Genomic DNA, 15,539 nt, shown 5'->3' on the forward strand with positions numbered 1-15,539 from the left:
GAGAGAGGGAGATACAGAATCTGAAGCACCCTCTAGGCTCTGAGCTGTTTGTTAGCACAGAGCCCAAGGCAGGGCTCCAACTCACAAACTGCAAGACCATGACCCGAGCTGAAGTTGGACACCCAACCGAGCCACCCAGGCGCCCTGATACAGGTTTTAAGTTTATCTTGGCACACTCGTGGAACACTGTGATTAAAGATTTTCAGTTTCTTTTGAACAAAATTGAGAGGACTCATTTACAAAATGTTCAATTCCGTTATAAACACTTAAAGTGATTTATAAAGTATTTCTCCAAAGGCTCAAACATTTAAAAAATTCGACTGATGGCAGACAGCAAAAATAAAAACAAAAGCAAAAACAAAATACATCTTGCTATGCAGTGCTGTGCCCAAATCGTATTGGAAGACGGAGGCAAAAGGAAAAATCAATAATACTGATCCTGTCTATTCAAAATTTTGATATTTTGTCCATGAGGATTTTCGAATTAATTTGTATTTTTAAAATATTATAAGGGCACCTGGGTGGCTCAGTTGGTTGAGTGTCCAACTTCAGCTCAGGTCATGATCTCACACTCCGTGAGTTCAAGCCCCATGTCGGGGTCTGTGCTGACAGCTTAGAGCCTGGAGCCTGCTTCAGATTCTGTGTCTCTCTTTCTCTCTGCCACTCCCCTGCTCATGCTCTGTCTCTCTCTGTCTCAAAAATAAATAATAAGAACACCAAAAATAATTTTTTAAAGAATAAAAATAAATAAAATAAAATATTATATTATAATACTATTTATCTTGACTACTGTATTTTTTGGTCCTTGAATTTTTCATGAGAGGTGGATGCCTTCTCTCCACCCCTACTCCTGGCCCTGCTGCCATATTGAACTGTGTTTTAAATTAAATATCATCTTTGCCACAAAAATATTGTAGTGTAATTACCCTTCATGTGTGCATGTTCATACAAATAAGTGAAATTTCTATTTCAATTGATATACCATGGCAGCCTATTCTGTCCCTATTTTCAAATATGCGCACCACCACGGATTCCAAGTTCATTTCTGCTCCATGAATTTCCTAATTGGATATGAATATTGTTTTTGCCATGCTGCTGTGTTCTGCTGAAATATACGCTCACATTTGCAAGCACAAGTAACTGTATCTTCAGTGCTGAACTCTGTAAACAAATGTGCGGGAATATTTACAATAACGTCAGATGCTTCCCCCTCGCCAGAATGAACTTACCAAAACTTGCTTTGATTCCATTATTGAAATAAACTGAATTTCTATATGAAGCACTTGGTGACCTTGATTTAAAACCGCTGAAGGAGTATGTTTGGTTGCAAGGAGGAGAGACCCTCTCAAACTAGCTCAACTTGGGGACGCTGCGATGGGGATGGTCCCACCGGGAAAGATTCTGGGCCCCTGACGGCATCAAGGAGTGGCTGTACCAGCACTGGGTTGCCTGCCTCCATATTTCTTTGATTTAAAGGAAGGAAATGAAACTAATTTGTTTAAGTTGCTGTTTGGGGAATCTGCCAGAACATCACTCTCACTGAGCCAGCATCCAAATCTCTCCTTTCCCACTGAATCCAGTGCAGGCTAATTTGATGGAGCCACCAGGAAGCACATATACAGCTCAGAGTGATGACCCCTCTCCTGCCCCCAGACATGTGTTCTCTCAGCCAATAGCAAGAAGAAACAGCCCTTATACAGGACACAATTCTAGGAATTACAAGGCAGGAGGATTCACATCCCAACCCTGCTCTGAGAGGACAGGGAGGGAAGGGACATTATTAAGCATCTATCATGGGTAAGAGGCATCAGCTGTTATGCCTTATTTAATACCATGTAAAGAACGTGTTTGTTCCTTTTTATCCATTAGGAAACAGGTTTCCTAATCCATTTAGAAACTAAATGAATTGCTGCCTTGGGCATTTGGGCAACTACAACAAAATATCATAGACTAAGTGGCTTATAAACAACAGAAATTTATTTCTCACAGTTCTGGAGGCTGGAAAGTCCCAGATCAAAGAACCGGCTGATTTGGGTTCTGGGGAGAGCCTGCTTCCTGGTTCAGATGGCCTTCTCGCCGTGTCCTCCCACGGTGGAAGGGGTGAGGAAGTTCTCTGGGTCTCTTTTATAAGGCACTATCCCCATTCATGAAGATTCTGCCCTTATGACATCATCACCTCTCCAAAGCCCCACCTCCAAATACGATCACATGGGGGATTAGGCTTCAGCATACCTGGGGGGACATTAACATTCAGTCTGCAGCAATTGCCCAGGGTCATATGGCTAGGAGGAGATGCTGCAGAGCTGGGAATGGAATCCAGCACCTGACCCGCTGTCCCTGCAGCACATGGCTCCCTTGCAGTCTGGGGACACCGTGCCTATCTTTAGGGAGAACTGCTCTTCCCCTCCTCCACCCCTGTGGATCCAACGGGGGCTGCCAATTACAGGCCCCCAGGGGTTGATACAGAATCCAGCTCGGGCCAATCAGTGGGGCTGTGAAGTGTAAGGCCAGGGTGACACATGGAGGAAGTCAGTCTTGAGTCAGAGAGAAAGGTGTTGACAGGCCCAGAGACAGAGAGAGAGCCTGGCAGGGTCTCCTCTACCCTGAAGTAATGGCACCCTCCCTCGACCCATGGTTTGGTTGTGGGAAACTGTACGCTTTTTGACTGAGCTAGCTTGAGGTGGATTTGTACCACTTGGCTCCCGGTGGGAATGCAGTATGGTTCAACCACTTAGGAAAACTGTTCAGTCGTGTCCACGAAAGCTGAATACATGCGTACTCTGTGACCCAGGAATTCTACTCCTGGGCATATGCCCAACAGAAATGAGTGCCCGTGGACACCTAAACACTTGTGCTAGGGGGGTGTCTGGGTGGCTCAGTCAATTAAGCATCCGACTTCAGCTCAGGTCATGATCTCACAGTTTGTGAGTTGGGGCCCCACGTCGGGCTCTGTGTTGACAGCTCAGAGCCTGGAGCCTGCTTTGGATTCTGTGTCTCCCTCTCTCTCTGCCCCTCCCCGACTCATACTCTGCCTCTCTCTGTCTCTCAAAAATAAATAAATGTCAAAAAAAAATTAAACACTTGTGCTAGGGAGTGTTCATAGCAGGACTATTCGCAACAGCCCCAAACTGGAAACAACCCAAATATCAACAGGATGTTAGACAAATTGTAGTATATCCATATTATGGATGCTATACAACAATGAGAATACACAGTCTATACAGATGCATACAATAGTATGATTCAATATTGCAGAGACTAGACTGAGGGAAAGACTAGATCCCCTTTCTGTGACATTTAAGAACAGGCAAAACTAACCAATGGTGATAGAAGTCAAAAGAATCGTGACCTCTGGGGGCAGGGGTGGTACTATCTGGGAAGAGGACACAGGAGACTTCCCAGGGTGCTGGAAATGTTCTAGGTATTGGATAGGGTAGTAGTTAAATTTGTAAAAATGTCACTGAGCTGTACATGTAAGATTGGAACGCATGGCACACTTCTTCATATGTATATTAACCCTCACTAATTAAATTTGTAAAAATGTCACTGAGCTGTACATGTAAGATTGGAACACATGGCACACTTCTTCATATGTATATTAACCCTCACTAAAAAAAAAAAAAAAAAAAAAAAAAAAAAGAAAGAAGAAAGAAAAGAAAAGAAAAGAAAAGAAAAGAAAAGAAAAGAAAAGAAAAAGAGGTCAGCATGTAAAATTCTGAGGCCAGCCTTCACAGGGCCACATGTATGCAATGAATGGTTGCTCCAATGCCATTCTCCACAGTGTGAGCAGATGGGGGAGCTTTTGCAAAGCTTTTGCAAAGCTGGATGCTAAGTGTCTCGGGGCTCAATGAGTTGGAGATGCAAACGAGTTTACATTTCTAAAGCAAACAGAGGGACACCTGGGTGGCTCAGTCATTTAAGCACCCGGACTTCAGCTCAGGTCATCATCTCACAGTCCATAAGTTCGAGGTCATGATCTCATGGTCCGTGAGTTCAGGCCCCGCGTCGGGCTCTGTGCTGACAGCTCAGAGCCCGGAGTCTGCTTCAGATTCTGTGTCTCCCTCTCTCGCTGCCCCTCCCCACTCACACTCTGTCTCTCAAAAATGAATAAATGTTAAAAAAAATTGTTAATAAAAAAATAAAAATAAATAAAGCAAATAGAAAGTAGTAGTAGAGAGAGAGACAGAGACAGAGACAGAGAGATAAAGCAGGAAGAGAAAGAAGATCCCTCTCAGTTTTGGTGCTTCCTTTGGAAATGACCGTCCTCCAAGGAAGGACTGTATTCTTGTTCTAAGAGATCTGGACAGTGCTGAGCTTCAAGAACATTGGCAGGGGGTGAGAGGGGGAAAACAGATCCCGAGGACCCTGCTCCTATCTGGTCAAGGGTCCTCACGCTCCCCATATGTATTTCTGATCCAGGGCGTGATTTGCCTACTAAAACTGAAGTTACATTCAATTCTTGTCCTAGACATTCCTAAAGTAGCGGGGGGAACAGAAGGCCCAGACAGGGATGGAGAGGACAGGAAAGGAGGACACCATAAAATGTTTTTAGAGATTGCACCTTTGTCTAAGGTTAATTAAACAGTAACACGGAGCCAGAGTTGTTGAACTTTCTCTTTCTTCTGTGTCAGACATTCAGCACCCTCGATTTCATCTTATTCTCATCGCAGTCCTGTAGGTTACCATTATTATTCCACTTTTACAAGCGAGCAGATTAAGGCTCAGAGAAGTTCAGTGATGTGCCCAGAGCCACACAGCGAAGACGTGACTTGCCCACATCCCTCCTTCCCTGCTCCTCCCACCACAGAGTCATTCTCCCCAGTGCAGTCAGAACGATCTTTTAAATACATGATTCCAATCCTGCCTCCCCATTTCAAATGTTTCACTGTGTTCCCCAAGCTATCACAGACAGACCTCATCCTCATGCTGGGACCTGGCCCCTAGCTCGCTGCCATCACTTGGCCACTTGCTTCTGCCACCTGATCCCCAAAGGTTTGAGCTTCCTCTTACCACAGTACTCTCGACCTGTGCTGCCCCCTCTGCCCAGAATGTCCTACCCGACCCCCTTCCCCTGGGAGGACTCCCTCCATCATTCCAGGCTCAGTCCAAGCGTCATCTTCTCAGTGAAGCCTTCCTGGACTCTCACATTACCATCCTCTATCCACGCTCAGAGAATGCTGCCTACTTTCAACATCGCTTACCACAGTCTGTGAGTATATGTTTGTGTGACTATCAGTTAAATATCTACCTCCCCCGCCTAGAATGTAAGCTGCCTGGATCTGCTTGGCTCACCTGTATCCACAGAGCCTACCGGGGTGCCTAGCACCTTGAGGGTTCTCCAAAATTTGGTGAGTGGCTGGCTGGATGATGGATGGGTGATGGATGGGGCAGAGAAAGTGTTCCAGCCCAAGTCCATCTGACCCCAGGACCCTGCTCTTTCTACTCCATTTCACGAAGTCTGTGGTCCTAGGACCTCTATGAACACCAAGTAAAATCAACATGGCTAAAGCTACAGCACATCTCAAAAACCTCTGATCACCAGTCCAGAGAAAGGAAATAAATAACCTTTCAACGCCTTGCAACAGAGTGGCCCAGGAACCCCGGCCTCCTCATTATTAAAAAGAATAAAAGTGGTGTGCCGATTTCTCAGGAATGATTTGTGAATGTGGTATTTTGAGTCTGCATGTTTAAAACTATTCTATGGTCTTCATGTTTGTCTGGATCTAAAAATCCTTGGTTCATACTTTTTCTCCTGGGGTTTCTTGAAAACGTCCCATTGTCGTCCTTCTTCATGTATTCCTATTAAGAAGTCTGATGCCAAACTGATTTCCTTTCCATTGTAAGGAATTGGTCTTTGTAAATTTAAGGCCCAGAGTATTTGTTTCTTTACCCCTAAGTCTAATATCTTGGAGCAGACTGTTTCAGGTCTATTTCCCCATGTACAGAGTAAGCTCTTTGAACACACGAACTCAGATCTTATTTCATTTCCAGAAAGTGTTATTGTTAGGAGCACCTGGGTGGCTCAATCAATTAAGCGTCTGACTTCAGCTCAGGTCACGATCTCACAGTTCGTGGGTTCGAGCCCCACAGTGGGTTTGAGCCCTGCGTTGGGCTCTTTGCTGACAGCTCGGAGCCTGGAGTCTGTTTCAGATTCTGTGTCTCCCTCTCTCTCTGCCCCTCCCCTACTTGCTCTCTGTGTCTCTGTCTTTCTCAAAAATAAATAAACATTAAAAAAATTTTTTTAATATATTAAAATAAAAAAAGAAAGTGTTATTGTATTATAGTTTTAAATTTTTGTTCTGTTTGTCTTTTTTTCTTTCTTTCTTCAGGGACTCTAATTATATAAATGTTGACACTTCTCTGCCTGCCTTCTCTAGCCAACAGTTTTTCTTTGGTATTATTAAATCTCATTATTTCATGTTGGCATTCTTAGCTATTTTCATTCCTCTCCTATTATATATTCAATCAAATCTATTCTCCCTTGGGCACCTTGTAATTTTTGTCAGTTCTGAGATTATTTTCCTTTCTATTTCTTTCCTGAATTTAGTAAACACTCATGTTGCATCTATCATTTCTGCTTTGTCCATTTCCTTTCTGAGCTGCCAAATTTGTGATGTGAGGTGGGTTTTTCCCTCATATCTGCAAATATTTGTTTAAGGATATTTAATTCAAGTCAGGGTGTTCTGTAACAGTTTTGCTCTCCATCATGGGTTTTGGAAAGAGAATTTTATCAGCTGAAAATATTTTGATTCTCATTTTTTTGTTCTGTAGTAGGTTTGTGTAGATGTTGGCTTCTACTTTCTATTTTTTTTTTTTAATTTTTTAAATGTTTATTTACTTTTGAGAGAGAGAAAGAGAGAGAGGCAGAGGCAGAGACACAGAATCCGAAGCAGGCTCCAGGCTCTGAGCTGTCAGCAGAGAGCCCGACACAGGGCCTGAACTCATGAGCCATGAGCTGAAGCCTGATGCTCAACCAACCGAGCCACCCAGGAGCCCCTATTTTCTATTTTTAATATGATGTTTTTTTCCACCAGGACTTACAGGTGGTCCTATGCAGACAAGGGTAAACACTTGAGAGTAGGTTTCCTTTGTTTCTTTGGACCCTAATTTCTACCACTTGCTCCTTATTTTCCTTCACCATCAACCATTTGGAAGATTCCTCTCCCTTCAAGCCATCTCTTTCCCACAAAAATGGCTCTTCATAAGACTTCCACCTTTGGTCTCATACTCTGAAGCCCCTTTATTCAATTCCTCAATAAACAGCACTCTGATTCTTCAGTACTTCCCCACTCGGGGTGAGACTCTTACTTTCGGGGAGTGGTTTTATCTAAGCTCTACCACCATTAGAACTTGATGCAATCTCCTCTTTTTCTTGGGGGTCTCCACTCAACTCTGCCCTAGCAAAGCCTCTGGAGCTGGCTCTGTTGGTTTCAAATGTTTCTTCTGCGCTGATCGATATGATGTCTTTCTTCTTTGGACTATTAATAGAGTGGATGACATTGACTTATCTTCAATATCTTGCATTCCTAAGACCCAGTTACTTTTTATATATTGCTGGATTCAATTTGTTAATATTTTGTCATGGACTTTTCTATTTATGTTCATGAGAGATACTGATCTTTTCCTAAATCTGTCTGGTTTGGGCATCGGGATAAAATTAGACTCATTACAATGAACTAGGAAGTATTCCCTTCTATTTCCTGGAAGAGATTTATATATCAAAAGATTGGTTTCATTTCTTCTTTAGGCATTTGGTAGAATTTGCCAGTGAAATCTTTTGAGTCTGGAGTTTTATTTTTCAAATGGCTTTTAACTATAAATTCAATTTCTTTAATAAATATATGACTGTTTGAGTTATTTATTTCTTCTTGGATGAGTGTTTAGTGGTTTGTGGCCTTCAAGGATTTAGTTCATTTTATCTAAATTGTCCATTTATTTTGTAAAGTTGTTTATATTATTATTCCCTTAATTATTATTCCCTTTTAATGTGTATGAAGTCTGTTGCGATAATTCAGTTCTCATTCCTGTTATTGGTAATATGTATCTTCTTTTTTTCTTAGTCAACCTAGAAATTTACCAATTCATTTTTTCAAGGAAACAGCTTTTTGTTTCACTGATTTTTCTCTATTGTTTTCTTATTTTAATTTCATTGAATTTTGCTTTTGTCTTTATTATTTTCATCCTTCTGCTTGCTTTTGGTTTATATTTCTCTTCTTTTTCTAGTTCCTTAAGGTGAAAGCTTAGATTGTTGATTTGAGATCTTTCCTCTTTTCTAATATAACCATTTAACACTATCAATTTCCTTGTAAGCATTGTTGAAGCTGCATCTCACAATTTTGGTATTTTTTTATTCAGTTCAGAATATTTTCTAATTTCCATAACACTTTCTTTTTGACCCATGAATTACTTAAAAGTGTATTTTTTTAAATTTAAAGTGTTTAGAGATTTTCCAGTTTTTGCTCTGCTATAAATTTCTAGTTTGATCTCATTGTGATCAAATAACACACTTGGTATGATTTCAATTATTTTTAAATTGCTAAGACTTTTTTTATGACTCAAAATGAGGTCTTCATTGTAGGTTCAATGTAGGTTCTTTGCACACTTGGAAAGAATTTATTTTCTACTGGTTTTTGATTGAATGTTCTATAACCATCAGTTAGTTCCAGTTGGCTTATGGCTCGGCTCTCGTATATGCTATTTACCTGTTCTATTAATTACTGAGCAAGGAATAGTGAACTCCTCAACTGTAATTGTGGAGTTTTCCATTTCTTTGAGTTTAATCAGATTTTGCTTCATGCATTTTGAAGTCCTGTTATTAGGTGCATACACACTTAGGATTATTATGTCTTCTTGGTGAACTGGCCCTTTTATTGTTATGTAATATATCCCTTTGTCCCTAGTAATTTTCTTTGCTCTGAAGTCTACTTTGTCTGATATTAATATAGCTACTCCAGCTTTCTTTTGATTGGTGTTTGCAAGATGTATCTTAATTTTCTTTGAATTGCCTTACTGAGATATAATTCATGTGTCATAAATTCACCTATTTGAAGAGTACTGTTCAATGGTTTTTTGGATAAATGTCTTAGTCTTTTAACCTATCTATATCATTTTATCAACAGAATTATAGGAAGCATATGGTTGTACCTTGTTTTTATTAATCCATTTTGGCCATTTCTGTCTTTTAATTGGTATGTTTAGTCCATTTAGATTTAATGTGATTATTGATATGTTTGAATTTAGGGCTGTCGTTTTATTATTTATTTTCTGTTTGCTCTGTTTTTTTGTTCCTCTGTTTCCCCTTTTCTTCTTTCTTTGCATCATTTAAACATTTTCAATTTTTCTAATGTTTATTTTTGAGAACAAGAGAGAGACAGAGTGTGAGAGGGGGAGGGGCAGAGAGAGAGGGAGACGCAGAATCTGAAGAAGGCTCCAGGCTCTGAGCTATCAACACAAAACCTGATATGGAGCTTGAACTCACAAACCGTTAGATCGTGACCTGAGCTGAATTCGGACACTTAACTGACTGAGCGACCAAGGTGCCCCTGAACATTTTTTAATATTCCATTTTAATTTATCATATGTTTTACTATATCTCCTTGGTAATTTTCTTGTGATTGCAACTTACATACTTAATTTTTCTCTGTCTACTGTGAACAGATACTTTACTATCCTAAATAGAATGTAGAAATTTTACCATAAGTCACCTTAGCCTCCTTTCTTTATACGATAGCTGTCTTATATATTAGACCTACATTGAAAATGTCATCCTAGAAGAGTCCTAATTCTTGCTTTCAACGGTCAATCATATTTTAGAGAACTCAAGAGAAGGTTAACAGTCATTTACCCAGATAGTTACCATTTCTGTTGGTTGTCCCTCATTCCTGATGTCCTAAGTTTCCCTATGGTATCATCTTTCTTTCATCTGAAGAATTTCTTTTAGTATTTATTTTACAACAGGTGTGCTGACAACAAAGTCTCTTAGGTTTTTTTCATCTGAGGATATTTTTATTTTACCTTTATTCCTAAGGATAATTTCACTGGATACAGAACTCTGCATTGGTGGTTCTTTTCTTTCAGCACTTCCAAAATGTTTCATTTCCTTTTAGCCTCTATGGTTCCTGGTGAGATATCAACAGTCATTCAAATATATGTTCTCCTATAGATGATGCACTTTTTTCTCTACTTTCCAGATTTTCTTCTTTATCTTTAATTTAAAAACCATTTGATTATCACATACCTGGGAGGTGATGTTTTTGAGTTGATCCTGTGTGAGGTTTGCTGAGTTTCTTGAATTTACAAATTTGGGAAGTTTGCAACCATTATTTTTGTATTATTATTTCCTGAACTGCACTCTTTCTCCACTCCTTCAAGGACTCTGATGACATGAATGTTTGACGTTTTAGTATTGTTCCACAGGTTCCTGATAGTCTGTTCAATTTCTTTCAATTTTTTTCTCTCCATTGTTAAGTCTGAACAATTTCTATTGCTCTATCTTCAGGTTCATGGACTCTTTCCTCTGTCCTCTCCATTCTGCTACTGAGTCCATCCAGTTATTGTTAAATGTTGGTTATTATATTTTCCAGTTCTATATTTTCCATTCAGTTCTTCTTCATATCTTCTTTCTTTGTTGTTGAAACTTCCTATTTTTTCATTCATTTCAAAAGTGTTCACACTCACTTCTTATAGTTACAGTAGTAGATTTAAAGTCTTGTTCTGATAATTTCAATATTTATGTTTTCCCAGGGGTTGACAACTACTGATCGTCTTTTTGCTGTAAGTTGAGATTTTTCCAATTCTTCATATCCCGAGGCATTTTTGATTGTATCCTGGACATTTTGAACATCATGTTATGCTACTCTTGGTCTTGTTTAAATATTAAGAAGAATGTTGATTTTAAAAACAAATTAGCAGGCAGTTGACTGAGGCAAGGTTCAACCACAAGCTTCAACCCACTACTTATAGGCTCTGGTTCTAAGATCAGTTCTCAAAGCCTTTTGTAGTTCTGTTCAAATGTGTCCTACATATGCAACACCAGTCTGAGAACTGGGTGGTGGTCTGCCCCCTAGTTCAGTTCTCAAAACCTCTCAGACTCTCTTTAGGATGAGATTGATGCATGCACAGTTTGGAAGTGATCCCAGAAGTTTACATACAAAGTTATACAATCACTCTCTGGTGCTCTCTCCTCTCCACGCGCACCCCAACACTTTTTGGCTGTCTGCGGCCTCCGTAGCCCGTCCCCCGGCCAGATATCTGCCATTTTGTGGCTCTGCTATGCCCTTCTTATGACCGCATCTGTGTCTGACACTAGGCTGTCCACAAAGAGAAAAACAGCAAGAATTTGCTCAAGCTCTTCTGTTCACAGGTCTTCTAACAGAGAGCAGGTTTTCTTTCCCTAGGGATTTTAGGTTCCTACATACAGATGCTGTCCTCCCCACTGCCACTGCCACCACTGCAAGACTGCCCGGGGGGCTGGCATGAGTGAGGATGGAAAAAAGAAAAAATAAACAGAAAAGCTTCCTTCTCCCTGATCCTTAGGAGGACTTTTTCTACTCTTCAGGCCAGAAAGAAAACTCTATGTGCTCTCTTGAAGCTCCTTCTGCCTGTACGTGGTGCACCCTTCCAGGTTTCAGACTGCCTTTGAGTCCAGGTCAGCCAATACTGGAGGGAAAAAATGAGAAACTCAACCCAATTCGGTTGTACTTCAAATTCTTGTTTCCCTCTCTAATCTATTGGCTACAATTTACTTTCCAATGGTCCACACACTCTGTCCAGGAAGAATAACTGCATTCAGTAGGAGACAAAGTAGATGGTGTTCACTCCATCTTTCCTGGAACAAATCTTTCATCCACTCGGCTTCAATTTCAATATTTGTCACTTCTAGAAATTCTCTGTGGTTCTTCTTCAGATTCATCTGGTCAGTTTTGATTTTCTCTCTAATTCTTTTGTCATACATGCAATCACTTCTTTATTTTAGGCAAGCCACACATAATTATTTCATATTCTATGACAGATAATTTCAATATCTTCAGTCAGCGTTGCCGTCGGTCTGATTCAGCAATGTTGTTTTCTGCTGACTCTAATTTCATGTAGCTTATTTCCTCTTCTGTTTAATGATTTTTTTTTCCAGTATGACCTCCTGTTCCTTGGAAGTTTATCTGTGAGAAGTCCTTGAAGCCTAGATTTAAACTGTGCTTCTCCAGGGAGTATTTGCAATTGCTTCATCAGGCATCTGGGGAATACTTCAAAATGCATATTTACTTAGTTTTGTTATTTGCTTTTTTTGTTTTGGGGGGTTTTGTTTTTGTTTTTGTTTTGTGTGTGTTTTGTTTTGTTTTGTTTTGTTTGGAGAAGGGGAGTGCAGGGAGCACTAGGCAGTATAAATTCTGGTGCCACACCCATTCGAAACTGGGCTTATCCTAGAGATTCTCAGGAAAGAACCTTCTTTCTTCCACTCCAACTCCAGTGAGGACAGAGGCAGACAAGTCTCTGTGGACACTCTTCCTCCCTAGTTTAATAGCCCTCTGGGATCCTAGCTTTATGTAGAGGACTTCTGACCTATTCTCACCTAATTCCCAGGAATTATCCTCTGTGCCATGAGCTATTAAACTCAGACTCTGGATCACCAGGGATAGGCAGATATCCTGTAGGCAAACACTAGCTCCAAAATGTACTTACCCCCATCAGAATCAAGATTTCTTAATGCTCCTAAACACTGACATTTCCCTTATTTTATGTTATCTAAGCTATGTTTTTAAAACTATATTTTAAAAAAGGTATCCAGGGGCACCTGGGCAGCTCAGTCAGTTAAGCGTCCAACTCTTGATTGCAGCTCAGGTCATGATCTCATGGTTCACGGGGTTGAGCCCTGTGTCAGGCTCTAAGCTGACAACAGGTGCCTGCTTGGGATTCTCTCTCTCCCTCTCTTTCTGTCCCTGCCCCGTACTCTCTCGCTCTCTCTCAAAAAAAAAAAAAAAAAAAAAAAAAAAAAAAAAACCTTTAAAAAATAAAAATAAATAAAAATTAAAAATGTATCCAGCATAAAATTTGTCCCAGGGGATATTTCTCTACATATATACTGGAAATGGCAACTTTGGCTTCTGATAGAAGTCCAGATCATAGTTATTCTGATAGCTAATGAACTTAGTTTTATTTCTTCCACCTAATTTCACATTTATTACTGATTATATTTTCCTCCCTCTTTCTTCTTCCCCTTTTCTGGATTGGTCAAATTTCTCTTTATTCCTTATTTCACCACCACCACTAAGTCACATGCCTGTTTGGAAATTCCACCCTGCTTTTCAAGTTTGCTGTTGGTTTTGCCTGTTCACTTCTCGTATCCTTTTAGAAGATTTTTAGACTACCTTTCTTCTCTGTGCTCCAAAATATCGTTTCCCCTCCATGGATTTTCTGATAATTTAGATCACCACTATCCCAAAGAACTTTCTGCAGTGGTGGAAATGTTCCATATCTGCCCTGTCTGATTCAGTAGCCACTAGACATGTGTGGCCATTGAGTGCTTGAAAAATGGCAAGTGCAACTGAGGAACTGATTATTTGGTTTTATATAATTAAAAAAAAATTTTTTTTAACGTTTATTTTTTTTTGATACAGAGAGAGACAGAGCATGAACGGGGGAGGGGCAGAGAGAGAGGGAGACACAGAGTCGGAAGCAGGCTCCAGGCTCTGAGCTATCAGCCCAGAGCCCGATGCGGGGCTCGAACTCACGGACCGCGAGATCGTGACCTGGCTGAAGTCGGACGCTTAACCGACTGCGCCACCCAGGCGCCCCATAATTTTAATTAATTTAAATGTAAGGAGCCACATGTAACTCATGACTACCATACTGGACAGTGCAAACTTCAATACTTCATTTTTGACTCTTAACAGGTTTTCCTTTACCGCATGGCCTTTGTTTCGAGAATCCCTACTTAAAACGTCATTATTCATTTTGATTTAACTAACATACCCATTCCTTCCTACTGTTTCCTATACACTCTTTCATCCCGTCTTTTTTCTTTTTCATCCCCTATTTTAAGATCTCTCTTTTAACACACATTCCATCGGTTTGAGTATCTCCTTGAGTATTTTGTTCAGTCCTTAGGTGCCCCTAAAATGCCCTGACAGAATTAATGGTATCTTAACGAGAATGAAGACTCTTGGGTCATAAACCTTTTTCCCTAACAGAGTGTGGATGTTTTGTTGTCCAGTATTGTAGATCTAAAGATTAACATTAGCTTAATTCTCTTTGAAAGCCACCTCATCTCACCTCTATGAACCTGTACAATGTCCCCTTTCTCTTTCAGTGGCAGGTAGTAATCTCGGAGCTGAAGCATACGAGAAATAGAACTTTCCTTATCTAACTGAATTGTATTTATATTTTGAGCCATCATTTCACTTGGATGGAGGACGCCTAATCTTAGTGAAGGCTCCATCTCAGTTCTTGGGTAGGGATGGGAATTATGTAGTATTGAGTTGGGGGAGGAAGAACACCAGGAGGCCCCAGCTCTTGGTCATCTGCCTTGCTCTTCTCCCCCAGGATGTCTAAACATCAGACACTGGTGCCCACTGACTATGCACGGCCTTCTTCTGGGCTCCCTTGCAGCCTCTCTAGGTCCTCCTGTCCTCTGTGCCTTGTCTGTGCCACACTCTTGGGCACATCAGAAACACACTCCTGAGTCTACCCCACTGCAGGCTATGGGAATCTCTCTTGGGCACTCAGGAGCCTTCTGCTGCTCCTGGCACTTCTGAGAGGCCACATCAGGCCCATCTGCCTGGATGTGCCCACCAGGCGACTTCCATTTCCACTCCAATGTTGTGGTGCAAGGAAGTCCAGGCTCCTCCCACCTCCTTAGCTGCACCAGGGGCCCAAGGCCTCGCCATACTTAGATCCTCATACCCAACTAGGGGGTCCATCCTCTTCTCTCACCTCCCCTATGAGTCTTCTCCCTCCCCAGCTCATGGAGTCTTTCTTTAGTTTGGAGGGGCGGGGGGTAGAGGCACATAGGGAGTGAGTAGCAAAGACTGAATTGAAATCCAGGTGTCCAGACATCGAAGACAGGCTCCTCCCAAGCCTGCAGTGAGTGTTCACACAGTAGAATGCATCCTGCCCTGTACAGAAATGCCCTGGGAGCCCCTCAGAGCAGAGACTTACCTGCTAGGTGGGGAATACTCGATAAAAGCTGGATGAGGTTGAGACCACCCAGGCAGGAGGTCTGCAGCACATTCCCACTCTTTGTACACGGTTGAGTCCCCGCTGTGCTCCAGACACCGATCACTCCTTGGCCCATTAGCCAGGGTGCTCTGAGAGATGGGGCTGGGGAAGAGGTGAAGGACAGGAGATGAATGAGTGTGCCCCCAGCATACCACATAGCAAGGCCACCTCACAATGATGTGATGTCAGACGTCATGCTCCGTGCTTTTTTCCATGCATTCTCTTATTGAATCCTCACATCACCTTTTAGAGAACAGAAGAGAAATTCTTCTTCCTTCCCATTTTATAGATGGGGAGATTGGGGCTTCAAGAGATTGAGTAACTTGCCC

At 41.2% G+C, this 15,539-nt stretch overlaps 1 long non-coding RNA gene across 4 annotated transcripts in view; it reads right to left on the reverse strand.

Moving 5' to 3' along the window:
* LOC111560807 overlaps positions 1-15,539 on the reverse strand; it is a 99,125-nt gene that overhangs the window by 82,306 nt on the left and 1,280 nt on the right. For 3 of the 4 annotated variants that reach the window (XR_006599074.1, XR_002742887.2, XR_006599075.1), the window contains exon 2: positions 15,151-15,312. This is a non-coding gene — a long non-coding RNA (uncharacterized LOC111560807). Of the gene's footprint in view, positions 1-1,987; positions 2,957-15,150; positions 15,313-15,539 lie in introns of those variants that run through there. The other variant, XR_006599076.1, reaches the window with a different exon arrangement.

The sequence above is a fragment of the Felis catus genome, chromosome B3, assembly GCF_018350175.1.
Source record: "Felis catus isolate Fca126 chromosome B3, F.catus_Fca126_mat1.0, whole genome shotgun sequence".
Classification (NCBI taxonomy): Eukaryota; Metazoa; Chordata; class Mammalia; order Carnivora; family Felidae; genus Felis; species Felis catus.